The sequence below is a fragment of the Nicotiana tabacum genome, chromosome 22 (assembly GCF_000715075.1).
Source record: "Nicotiana tabacum cultivar K326 chromosome 22, ASM71507v2, whole genome shotgun sequence".
NCBI lineage: Eukaryota > Viridiplantae > Streptophyta > Magnoliopsida > Solanales > Solanaceae > Nicotiana > Nicotiana tabacum.
In genome coordinates this window covers 229089515-229102927 of record NC_134101.1, presented here as the reverse complement: position 1 = coordinate 229102927, position 13413 = coordinate 229089515, and positions in this window count along the sequence as shown.

The following is a 13413-nucleotide window of genomic DNA, read 5'->3' as shown; positions in this document are numbered from 1 at the left end:
ACAACCTGGACATATGATGTGAAATTGTCCTAACAGAGGAGGTGGTGGTATGGCTCAGCCGACTGGATCTATGTCTGGTTCTTCCTCATCAGTTCGACCTCTAGCACGGGGTTTTCAGCAGTCGACAGGTCGTGGTAGGGGTAGAGGTGCAGTGCCGAGTTCGAGTGGTGCTCAAAATCGAACCTATGCTCTAGTAGGTCGACAGGATCTCGAGTCGTCTCCAGATGTTGTTACAGGTATTATATCTGTGTTTTCTTATGATGTATATGCGCTGATTGATCCGGGATCTACATTATCATATGTTACACCCTTTGTGGCTAATAAGTTTGGCATTGAACCTGAATTGATAAGTAAACCCCTTGTGATATCTACTCCAATAGGAGATTCTGTGATTGCTAGAAGGGTATATAGAGGTTGCACTGTGATGATTTGTAGTCATCAAACCTTGATGAATTTATTTGAGTTAGAAATGGTTAATTTTGATGTGATAATGGGAATGGACTGGTTAGCCTCATGCTATGCAAATGTTGACTGTCATACGAAGATAGTTAGGTTTCAGTTTCCTGGTGAACCCGTCATTGAATGGAAGGGGAATACTGCTATGCCGAAAGGTAGGTTTATTTCCTATCTTAAGGCAAGAAAGATGGTCTCAAAAGGTTACATTTATCGTCTCGTTCGCGTTAGGGATGTGGAGGCGAAGCCGCCTACTCTACAATCAATTCCTATGGTCAATGAATTTCTAGATGTTTTCCCAGATGAACTCTCAGGCCTTCCTCCTGAAAAGGAGATTGAGTTTAGCATTGCTGTGTTGCCTGACACCCAACCCATATCTATTACTCCATATAGGATGGCCCTGGCAGAGTTTCGAGAGTTGAAGGCGCAGTTAAAGGACTTGATGGATAAGGGCTTCATTAGGCCTAGCACTTCAACTTGGGGTGCACCAGTTTTGTTCGTGCAGAAGAAAGACGGGTCGTTAATGATGTGTATCGATTATCTACAGTTGAATAAGTTTACCATAAAGAACAAGTATCCACTTCCAGGGATTGACAAACTGTTTGACCAACTCCAGGGTGCCAAGTATTTCTCCAAGATTGACTTATGTTCAGGGTGTAAGCACATGATTTTTGCTTCACGGGCAATCACTCCAAAAGAAAACAAAAATAGTGACCAGTGACCTCGTTGTACAAATTCCCAATTTTTTTTCATGACATGCGCTGCTAGTCATTTGTGGTTCGGCCCATGTTGCAATTAATCTTACAAAAAAACAAAAAAAATAAAATAAGAACGCCGTGGGTAATCAGGCCGTAGTCCGGTTTTAAGAGAAAATTCACAAAAAATATGCAGCTTTTACTCTAGGCTGTGATTTAACCATTTTTAAAAATTCTAATATGTGTGTTTATTGTTGTAGGTGTTACACAATATGTGTGTAAGTTTATTTTAATTATTTGCATTGTTTTTAGGAATTTTTGGTTAATTTGTTGAAATTAAAAAGGAAAGGAAAATCTGATTGGGCCCAAAAACGAGGCCCAAAACCAAAGCACTGATCCAGTCCAAGACGAGCCTGCCCAAGCACGGACTCAAACGACGCCGTATCGGCGTCCCTATTGATGCCGTTGATCTGATTCAAAAGAACGGTCCAGATCAGGCTGTTCAACTCACCTCAACGACGCCGTTTCAGGCAAGTTGATCTGAGCTGTCCAACCCCATTGATCCAACGGTCCCTGGCTTCCCTCATGACCCGACCTATTTAGCCGGTTCAACCCAACCCCTCACCTAAACCAAAACGACCCCGTTCCCATACCAAACGATCCCGTCCTGTTACCCACCAATAGATCTATGCCGTTCAGATCACTTGATCTAACGGCTCCAATCTCTCTTCCCCTTCTGTATATAAACTTGGCCCTTCACCCCACGCCCCCTATCCGAACCCCCCCTTCAGTCATCTCCTCCCCCAAGCCCTGAAACCCTCAAACCCTAACGCCGCCCTAGTTTCCCTTTCACCAGAACCCGGCGGCATGAACGCCGGTGACCACCCCCTTCACACCCCTGAAACATCCAACCACCCTGAACACGAATCTACTAACCCTGTACCTCGAATCACCTTCCATCGTCTCGAATCTGGATTTGAAGATTCGAGACGAAACTCGATCTATACCAAACCACCCAATTTTCATACCAGGCACTCCCCGGACCCTCCTCGTGACCAAACCAGACTTGGTTTGGTCCGAATCTACCCACAACTCCTAAAAAACTAGATCTGAAAATCCAAAACCTAGAACACGGATAGCCTTGGAATCCAGCCGGCCTTAACAAGGGTTTGAGGTTTAATGGACCTTAACCAAGGTGTTCTCATGTGAGAACACCCTGGTTAAAATTTGTTCGGCCTCAAATGGTCAAAGTTGAGTCATATTTGGGTCAGTTTGGTTTAAACATTTTTCGGTAAGTTTTCCTTTCCCTTTGTTTAGTTCTAATTAAGTTGTCAGCATGTTTCGTTGTGTTTTTTTGTTTTTTTTGTTATTTTTTCTGATTTCTTCCATCTCTGTCAAAGACTTTTTATTTGGTCGATTGTTTTCTGTGTGTGATTTGAATGTATCCTATGATAAACATGTTCGATTAGGATAGTCGTCGCATAAATAATTCATATAGGTTCCCAGTAATTGAACAAAAGTTGTCTGATGCCTTTTGGGTCCCTGTACGTATTGTTTATGTGAACGATTGATTATTACCTGTTGTATTTAGTATAGTCGACTCGATAAACCTCGTCGATTAGGTTTCTATAACTAATGGATCAAATGAGCTAATAGTTTCACGTGACTAATTGAACCTTGTCACTGACTGAATGCCCGGCATCGTCTGAAATGAGTTTGTTTGCATTGCAAAAATGACTGAAAAGGTTCAGTCCAGGGCAGTCCTGAATTTGAACTTTCATGAGTTCAGAATGCCCTGATGCTGCAATGGGCAGGGCAATAATAAGCAAGGCTTAACAAGGGTAGTCTGGGGTTTGAAAAGAACAAAAAGGCTTAGTTTAAATGAGCTGACAAGTAGGGTACTAATTTGGGATTAAACTAATACCAATGGGGAACAAGACACAAGAGTATGGGGTTTAAAATTAATACTTAAATGAACCCATAACTCTTGATTAAAGAAAAGCCAGGCGTGGGGAACAAAAGGGCTGGCATCAAAAGATGCTTAAGCATGGGTTTAAAGAGTATGGGCAGTCTGCAAGTGGGAGGATCCAGGCAGCTTAGCTGCACTGGGTCGTTTGGCTTATAAATAGGCCATTTCAGAACTTAAAATGGGCTGGAAAATTGAGTCTTAAGAGAGGTCTTGTGAGTTTAAAGAAAACTGAAAACATAAGGAAATTTCTAGTAAGTACTATAATCAAACACTGTCTGAAAGCTACATAAGGGTTCGTATTGGTCAAGCTGTCTTGGCCAAGTTCTGTTGTTTGCACTGATTAAGCTGCTTGTGATTGTTGGACTGCTGGTGTTGCTGCATAGAACACTCTGTTACTTCTGTTTGTTTCATTACTCTTTCTGGGATTACTTGTTTGGTGCTCGACCATCTGCTGATTTTCTTTGTTCTGGAAACTGTTGCTGGTTGTCTGTGGACTGTGGAAAACACTTGTGGTTGTTGGTTTGTTGCTGTGTTGTTGCTGTGTATCTGCTGTTGCTGTGTTTATTACATACTGCCCAGCTGATCATTCCTTTCTTATTTTGTTCTTCTATACCAGGTACACAACTAATACTGTCAATGTAATCTGAAATTAAGTATGAATACAAAGAAAAGGGTTGAAGATCATTTATTTATGTATAGCCTGTACACTGAATGATCCGGGATGTATGATAGCTTGTATTTTGTTCGGATACTGGGTTAGCTTTAACACATAGCAACTGTATATGTAGGGTAATTTGACATCCAATTGTATATGTAGGCTGGCAGATAAAAGCATGCCCAATGCAATAGGTTGTATCTTAGATTTAGTTTAATGGTGTAGTATAATTCTGTAATGTATGCCAAGCATGAAAATCGTACTCTACTAGTTAAGTTCTTTCCTTTCCGATAAACTGTTTCATATAACCGGTAAACCATGTTTAAGACAAAGAACACATAGCTTGCAATCTCAACCTCGCGAAGGTCGAGCCCAGGTCGAAACGGACCAAGCAGGCCCGCATCGAACAAACCATGGCCCAGGTCTGGCCCATCACGCATGGGCTGGATTTGGGCCCGTGATTATTTGTTCGGCTGACTGTGCACGCAGCCTCGTTTCTGATTTTTAAGCATTTCTGAATGCTGTTATAGATAACTTGCAAGCACGTAATTAATTAGGACTATCTACTGTTTTCAATTAGTAGAGACAAACGCGACAAGAAACGTAGTTGCTATAGGATATCCTTTTAAAATAAGAACGAGATGAGCCTCACAAAAATAAATAAAATTGCACAAGCTGCGGGGCCCTCGTTAAATGTATATTATCAAAGCATTCAGTTTCCAGGATGGGTCGTTTAGCAAATCTCACGGCCCTCCCAGAATAATAACGCGATAGTCTCTTTAAGAGCGTACTTAATAATGTTATCTCCTTAAACTCGGGTGCACATTTATGTGACCCAAATCCAAATCTCAACGGAATCGAAATGTGTCTCTAACCACGGGTACATTGATTGTGGCGTGGTCTGAGATGCATTTCCATGACATTGCAAATTCTTTTCATAAGGAATTAGACGAGCCTCGACAAACAAAGATGTACAAAGTGCGGGGCTCTCTAAATGTATATACATAAAAATACTTAGAATTCGGGACATGCCGTTTAGCGAATTTCATGGCTTTTCCCCAAAATAACAATACGCTAGTTGCTTTAAGCGCGCCTTTAATAATTTATTTTCCTTAACTCGGGTGCACATTTATGTGACCCAAATCCAAATCTCAACCGAGTCGGGATATGTCAACAATCACGTGTACATTGATGTAACGTGATTCGAGGTATGTTTTCACGACGTTGCAATTCCTTGTAAAAAAATAATAATAATTATGAAAGCAGTTAAAAGATAAAATTGGCATATAAGTTCATATTTGTATAAAATCAGATAATCAAGCCGAATATAACAGTTGAGCGACCGTGCTAGAACCACGGAACTCGGGAATGCCTAACACCTTCTCCCAGGTTAACAGAATTCCTTATCCGGATTTCTGGTACGCAGACTGTAATATAGAGTCATTCATTTCCTCGATTCGGGATAAAAATTGGTGACTTGGGACACCCTAAACCTCCCAAGTGGCGACTCTGAAATAAATAAACAAATCCCGTTTCGATTGTCCTTTAATTGGAAAAACTCCCTTGTACCCTCTCGGGTACGTAAAAAGGAGGTGTGACAGCTCTGGCGACTCTGCTGGGGATCGGAACCCAGAACCACTGGTTCAGGGTTAAGAATTCGAGCTTAAAATAATTGTTATTATTTGGCTTTATTTATTATCTGATTTTTGCGTGTTCGCGCCTATTGTGCCAAATGCTGCTTTAATTGCTTTGATATTATTTGAACTGTACATATAAACTGTGCCGAAACCCTTCTCTTCTCTCTTGAGGAGCGCACACTGGTCGTGGCTTCTTTCTGTTAGTGTCATATGCCAAAATAGAACGAGGATTCAGAGGAGTTGCAACATCGGATGGCCTTTTGGTTACCGGTACACAGCTCCCATCCTTGGCTCGAGTTGTCCGCTTGGGTAAGCCAGGTCTAGAACAAACACCTAGGTTTTACAGCTTAATATAACTTAACTTCATGCCGGATCCCTAGTAGGAACGCTTATTTGCATCATATGCATTTGACTTAGGGGACTCAGCACAAGGGCTGGGTCCGTCTAGGACAAGCAACCTGAGAATAAAGACCATCCTGCTACATCCTGTTTGCTTTATGCATTTACTTGTTTCAAGGCTTGCATGCTGACCGGCTTCTGAATATCGGGAATGTTTGAAAAAGAAAGAGAAAAAAAAAAGAATAACGGTTAAGGAGTTAATTATTTATTCTTGAAAAATAAAAAAAAACGGTTAAAGCTCTACCAGCATTTTGAAAAAAAAAAGAGGAAAAAAAAATGTGTGTCTTATTAATTTGTTTAGAAAGTAAGAGTCTTTGATTTATTTCTAAGAGAAAAATAGTGTGCCTCCAAAATTTGGCTTATGCCTGAACTACGTCAGTTTGATTCCCGCAGGGTGCGAGATACGTAGGCAACCCCCATCGGGCTCAACTTGTTCTTCAAAATATATGTACAATCCAAAGAACGAAAGTTTTTAAGGTGACATCATACTTTTCAGAAACAACCAAATTTCGTTTTTCTAGAAAAAAGGGGTGTGTCAATTTGGTATTTGAGTCCAATGAGTCTGGATCTTTGCTTAATCACCCCAATAAACATGCAGAATGAGCATAAGTCCAAGTTTGCCGGTAACAGTTAGAAGCAAAATCCCTCTGGAAGTGCGATTATGGTGGGAGGATTTGGAAAAGTCAGAGCAAGACAAGATCAAACTGCACCTGGGAGGTTTGGTTAATTTGTTGAACGTCAGGCCTCGGTGCGACATCATAAAGGTTTTGGTTACATTTTGGGATCCGGCCCACAACGTGTTCCGTTTCTTGGATTTTGAACTCACCCCAACCCTAGAAGAAGTGGCGGGTTACATGGACGTCACTGAAGGTTTGAGACGCAAATACCTGATCGCTCCAAGAGCTGTGAATTCACACAAATTCATGGATCTGTTGAAAATAAGCAAGGGAGTCCCATACGCTGAACTGGATAGAGATTTTTCTACCCTACAATTCATATACCAGAGGTACGGGAGCATATGAGGATTTAATGATCCAGAAAGTGGTGTTTGCAGCAGGGGAAATCTGGTAAAATGGAATGAGCATAGGCGGTTCGCTTTTATGGTGGCATTTTTTGGCCTTGTGGTGTTTCCCCGAAAAGATAGAAATATCGACCTGAAAGTGGCTGGAATCGTCAAAGTCCTGATTACCAACGATAAAAGCATCCTTGCTCCTATGATAGTGTCAGAAATGTACCGAGCCCTCACGGCTTGTAAGGCCGGAACAGACTTCTTCGAGGGGTGCAACTTGTTATTACAGATGTGGATGATCGAACACTTGTGTCACCATCCTCAGTATATGCGCTACATGTCTACAAATGGGGGCTGCATCGAGGGTTATAACCTAAGGGTTTCAGGTTTCCGATCACCGGGAGGGTTTGAAGAATGGATATCCTATCTCCGGGTCATCACCGCAGATCAAATAAACTGGACTTTGGGTTGGCTTTCTGTGGAAGAAATCATATACATGCCCGCCACTGGTCCTCACTTCCTCTTGATGGGACTCAAAGGTATTCAACCTTATGCCCCTTACAGGGTGATGAGACAGTTAGGAAGATGTCAAGTACTACACCCGGATGAAGATCTCAGCACTTATGCAGTCGAGGTCAGCAGTGACGGCCAATTTCCTGAAAAGACAGTTCGTTGCATATGGAGTGAATGCCAGTACCTGACGGCAAATACTCGGGTAGGTGATGTGTCTAGGGGTGAAGTCTCGCCGGCCTATCTCGCTTGGCATAACAAGAAGAACATTGTGAAACGGCCAACCAAACGGCCTCACCTCCAAGATTTTGTTGAGTCATCACAAGAACAATGGGACTGGCTCGCAAAAGAGGAAGGTTACCTGGTTGAAATCAGGAAGCTGAAGCGACAAGTTGAAAGGATTGTATTCGAAAACAACGTGCAGGTCACCCAAGAGCAGGCTGAAAAAGACAAGCTAGCCCAAGAGAACCAAACCCTGAAGGCCCGCCTTCGCCAAGCCAGTAAGAATAACATCGACCGACAGAAGCGTTGCTCCGACGAAAGATTGATAGCCAGTTTGAGAAATCAGGTCATCCAGAGCCAAGAAGAATTAGACCAATCAGAGGCTTGCATAGCAAGGATGAAGGTCAAATGGGCAAAAGGTACAATGGCCCGGAGGAAGCGCCTACAGAAAGTCATGAGGGATTGTGAACTGAGCGTCAAAGCAGTAAAGGAAACGAATTCCGCTCTGCAAGAGCGGATCTTCAAGCAAACACAAGATGCCCAAGCCGACAGGAGACGCTATTATAATGCAATAACCCGGATGGAAAGGCAAATGGAGATGTTCCAGGATCAGCTCGCCACCAATGCACAAACGCTAGGATTAAAGAGCCGACAGATAAGGCAGTTGTTCGCAGAAAGGGACAACATTCGAGCAAGAATTGACGAAATCGGGCATTACATCTACCTGAAATGCTTGGCATGCGAGCAAACACCTCGGGAAACCCTCATTGTCTCCATCATGGGCTGCGTCCACCGGATTATGAACGAGTTGAAGAGCTTGCAAAGAGACCTTACACCTAGGGCCACAAAAGGGCCGAAAGATGCCTCGTGGGTCCCTAAGTTGGAAAATTAGTCGTTGATCGAGTCCTGTTCGTTTTGTTTGTTGTTTCCCCATATGTTGTTTTCTTTTCTTCAAACCAAGTTTAAAACCGTGGAGTCTGTACAGTTTCTATTTTGTTTGAAGCAATGTGTAATAGCAAATTTTGATAATGAAATTAAGTGACTCCGGAAGAATTTCTATGTGTCTTTACTTTGAGGCAGAACTACGCCTGGTCTGATTCACGCGGGGACGTGATACGTAGGCAATCCCTATAAGATTCGACCGCTTTTAATAAATAAAGAAAAGAAAATACAAATAAAATAAACACAGGGTTTCCCAAAATACTTTAAAGGGACGAATGAGCAAACCGGGATGACGCATGTTATTTGAAGCAAAGCATGTAGAAACGGTTAACTGCCTAGGTGCATTGCATCCTCTATGTGTTATGATCAAATCTGTTAAACTCTAACGCTAACAAAGTTTGTTGTTGTTTGATCCAGACAAGTTAGTTGTTAAAGAACTCTGGCAACACACTCATACCAAACCAGATCCAAAGGACCGGTAGCAACAAGCATGACTACTTCAGAGAATAGTAATGAGGAAGAAAGGCCAATGAGCCAGTTGCTAAAAGAAGCGATGGAAAAGATTGAAAGGATGGGACTAGAGATGAATGCAATGCAGCTAGCCCTAGCCAAAACACAAAAGAGCCCTGAAACACTGGGACACATGCCGGAATACCCTCACTCTGGCCCTTCCACGAGCCGCCCAAATCCCCTTTATCATCAAGAAAGAAGCCCTCATGATTCCCAAGCTCCACCACCCCATCAACCTCTCCCAACACCCAATATTCCCATTTTTATGGGACCAACATCAGCCCCTTTGCAAAGAACGACCAGTGAGCCATTGTTTCAAGCTCACGATACACAATATTATCCCCCCGAGCCTACGTTTCATGCCCCCAAACCACATGCTTACAATCCACATTTGGAAGCGCCGGCAGAGATTGAGAAGCCGGCTAAGGCCCCTGAACAGGATGAAGTATTGAGAAAGTTCAAAAGCCTGGAGCAGTCCTTCAGGAACTTGCACGGGCTGGGCAATAAAGTCAGCGTGGCATACAAAGATCTGTGCCCTTTCCCAGACCTCCAACTCCCGACTGGGTTCAAGATGCCTAAGTTTGATTTATATGAAGGGCACGGTGATCCCATGGCACATTTGCGGGGATTCTGTAGCAAAATGAGAGGGGCAGGCGGCAAGGATGAGCTGTTGATAGCTTATTTCGGCCAAAGTCTGAGCGGATCTGCACTAGAATGGTATACCAGGCAGGATTCCAGCAGGTGGTACACGTGGGATGATCTGGCGCAGGCTTTTGCAGGTCATTTCCAGTACAATCTCGAGATAGTCCCTAACCGTCTCACATTATTGAGAACTGGGAAGAAACCCGGGGAAAGTTTTCGCTAGTTCGGGTTCCGCTGGAGAGAACAAGCAGCTAAAGTCGATCCTCCCATGAGAGAGGGATAGATGGTGGATTATTTTTTGCAGACATTGGATCCAACCTACTTTGGTCACTTGGTGACAACGGTTGGAAAATCTTTCAACGAGGTGGTCAAGATAGGGGTCATGATAGAAGAGGGTCTGAGGTCTGACAAGATCTTGAACTATTCGGCACTCAAGGCCACAACCCAGGCTATTCAAAATGGCACGGGAGTTGCGCTGAGAAGAAAGAAAGAAGAGGTTGCCACGATCGAGGTAGGCAGTTGGTCTAGGGCTGGCAGGCCGCACTACAACCAACCCAGACCTCACAGGTCAAACTACCCATACAACCCACCACAAAATTTCTATCCACCTCGAGAACCACATTGTTCCATACACCAGGTCCAAGCATACACCCAGCCTCCGGTTCGCCCACAATGGCGCGCGCCGGTTCCCCAGAACATATATGCACCACCACAAAACACCTACCCTCCACCAAGGGCGTATAGAAACCCTTCAGGGGCAGGCTTTCGGGGAAATCCAGATGCTAGGAATGACAGGTTGCGGAAGTAGAGAACTTCACGGAGCTGGGAGAAACCTACACCGCTTTGTTCCACAAGCTGAGGCAATTGGGTTTGGTTAGTCCTGTCCAGACTCGAGAACCAAATCCCCCACCTCAGAATTTGGATCGATCAATCAGTTGTGAATACTGTTCAGGGATGCTCGGGCATGATACCGAGAAGTGCTGGAAATTAAGGCATGCCATACAGGATCTTATTGACACCAATAAGATCGAGGTCCAGACACCGGAGGCTCCTAACATCAACCAAAACCCACTGCCAGCGCACCATGAAACTCATATGATTGAGTTGGTGTGTGAGGGAGGAGAATTGAGAAAACCCTCACAAGCAGTGATGATGATCCAAGCCGCCCCGAAAGAAGTCTCAACCAGTGGAGGAACGAGTGTACAGTCGCAGGGAGAAGGCGTCAAGCTGGTAGTGATATTGGGAAAGAGCCCGTCCGCCATAACAAGCAAACCCTATCCAAGCAGGTTGGTAATACCAGGGATCCCGCCCACACCGGCGGTCGTGTTGAAAGGGGTATGTAGAGAACTAGTGACCATAAAACCTGTGGTCCAGCTGCCGATGATTGACAGCAGGGCTGTGCCTTGGAAATATGAAAAGGCAGTGGTGATGTACAAAAGAAAACAGGTGGAAGAAGTCAGTTGTGAAGCGCAAGGGTTGACTCGATCAGGTCGATGTTTTGCTCCGGCGGAGCTAAGAAGAACCAACCCAGTTGCAACCAAGAAACCTGTGTCCGAAGAAGAAGCTGAAGAGTTCCTGAGGAAGATGAAAGTACAAGACTATTCTGTGGTCGAACAGCTGAGAAAAACACCGGCCCAGATCTCACTATTGTCGTTACTGATCCATTCTGAGGAGCATCGTCGGGCCCTATTGAAGATATTGAACGAAGCTCATGTACCCAGTGAGATTTCTGTAAACCACCTGGAAACCATTGCCAGCAAGGTTTTCGAGGTGAACAGGGTAACATTCTCAGATGATGACCTGCCGGTGGAAGGTACGGAGCATAATAAAGCTCTATACCTAGCTGTCAAATGTGAAGACTCGGTGGTAACTCGAGTATTGGTGGATAACGGCTCAAGCGCCAATATTTGCCCACTATCTACCTTGAACCAGTTAAAGATCGACCACGGGAGGATCCACAAGAACAGTATCTGTGTCCGAGGGTTTGACGGAAACGGAACAGCCACTGTGGGGGATGTTGTACTTGAACTTACCATTGGTCCGGTCCTGTTTACCATGGAATTCCAAGTGTTGGACGCCACAGTATCTTATAACCTGCTGTTGGGATGACCCTGGATTCATGCAGCCAAAGCGGTGCCTTCCACCCTACATCAGATGGTGAAGTTCGAGTGGGAAAGACAAGAGGTCGTGTTACACGACGAGGATACAACGTGCACCATAGGCGGAACCATTGTACCTTTCATAGAGACCGCTGATGACAAAGGTCCTTGGGTCTACCAGATTTTCGATACAGGGTCAGCCAACAAAATCTCTGAAGGAGAAATCATCCTGCACCCTAGGGTAGCTGCCGCAACAGTCATGATGGTCTCAGAAATGCTGGGTAATGGATTTGTGCTGGGAAAAGGCCTGGGAGTCGAGCTTCAAGGGATTGTCCAACCTGTCTCCCTTCCTAAAAATCTGGAAACTTTCGGATTGGGGTTCAAACCAACCGCAGCAGATAGGAAGCAAGCGCGAAAAATGAAGAAGAGGGTCTGGTTTCTGCCTAAACCAGTGTCACGCCTCTCAAGGTCTTTTGTCAAAGCAAGTGCCAAGGGGTCACCGGTCCCAAAGATTCTAGGACCTTTGATCGGTATAAATGAAGACCTGAATCAGAGTTTTGAGAGGCTATTCGCGGATGTCAGTATGGTGGAAGCTGGAGAAGGTTCCAGCAGAGCAGAGATACAGTTTGTGGGGCCTGAGGCCAAGACCAACAATTGGGCAGTTACTCCTCTTCCTGTCCGAGGGGAGTCTTGGTAGTAGGCTTTGATTTATGTTTTGTGTGTTTTGTTTGGTCCGGATTATTCAAGGGTGTAATCCAAATTTTACTTTCGTTTTGTAAAAGTGTGAACCCTTTTATCCCGCAAGTTTAATAAAGTTCTTTTCTTTTGTCCCATTTTAATTTTGTTTTGTTCTTTTTCTTTCTGAACAGTTCTCTTTTTACTGGTTCTAATGACATGGCATGCACAGCGGATCTTCGACCTAGTCTAATAAATCAATCTGAATCCGACTCAACAATGCAAGAGGTTGTTTGTGATGATGAATCTGAATGTGACGAAGGTGAAGCCTTCGAAGAGATAAACCGAGAACTATGCCAATTTGAAGAAAAACCCAAGCCTAACCTAAATAACACTGAGGCTGTAAATCTAGGAGACGCTGATAACATCCAAGAAACCAAAATCAGCATCCACATTGAGCCGAATGTCAGGGAAGAATTGGTCAAAACCCTCGTGGAATTCAAAGATGTTTTTGCATGGTCATATGATGACATGCCTGGATTAAGCACCAATTTAGTGGTTCACAAATTGCCCACTGACCTGGCATACCCTCCGGTCAAACAAAAACTAAGGAAATTTAAAACAGAAATGAGTGTAAAGATCAAAGAAGAAGTGATTAAGCAGTTGCAAGCGAAGGTCATTTGGGTCACTCGATATCCCGAGTGGTTGGCCAATGTGGTACCAGTCCCAAAGAAGGATGGAAAAATCAGGGTGTGCGTCGACTACCGCAACCTCAACAAAGCAAGTCCCAAGGATAATTTTCCATTGCCCAACATCCATATCTTGATCGATAATTGCGCAGGGCGCGAGATCGGATCCTTTGTAGATTGCTATGCGGGTTATCATCAGATCCTAATGAACGAGGAAGATGCAGAAAAAACAGCGTTTATTACGCCATGGGGAACTTACTGCTATCGGGTAATGCCGTTCGGACTGAAGAACGTCGGGGCAACATAC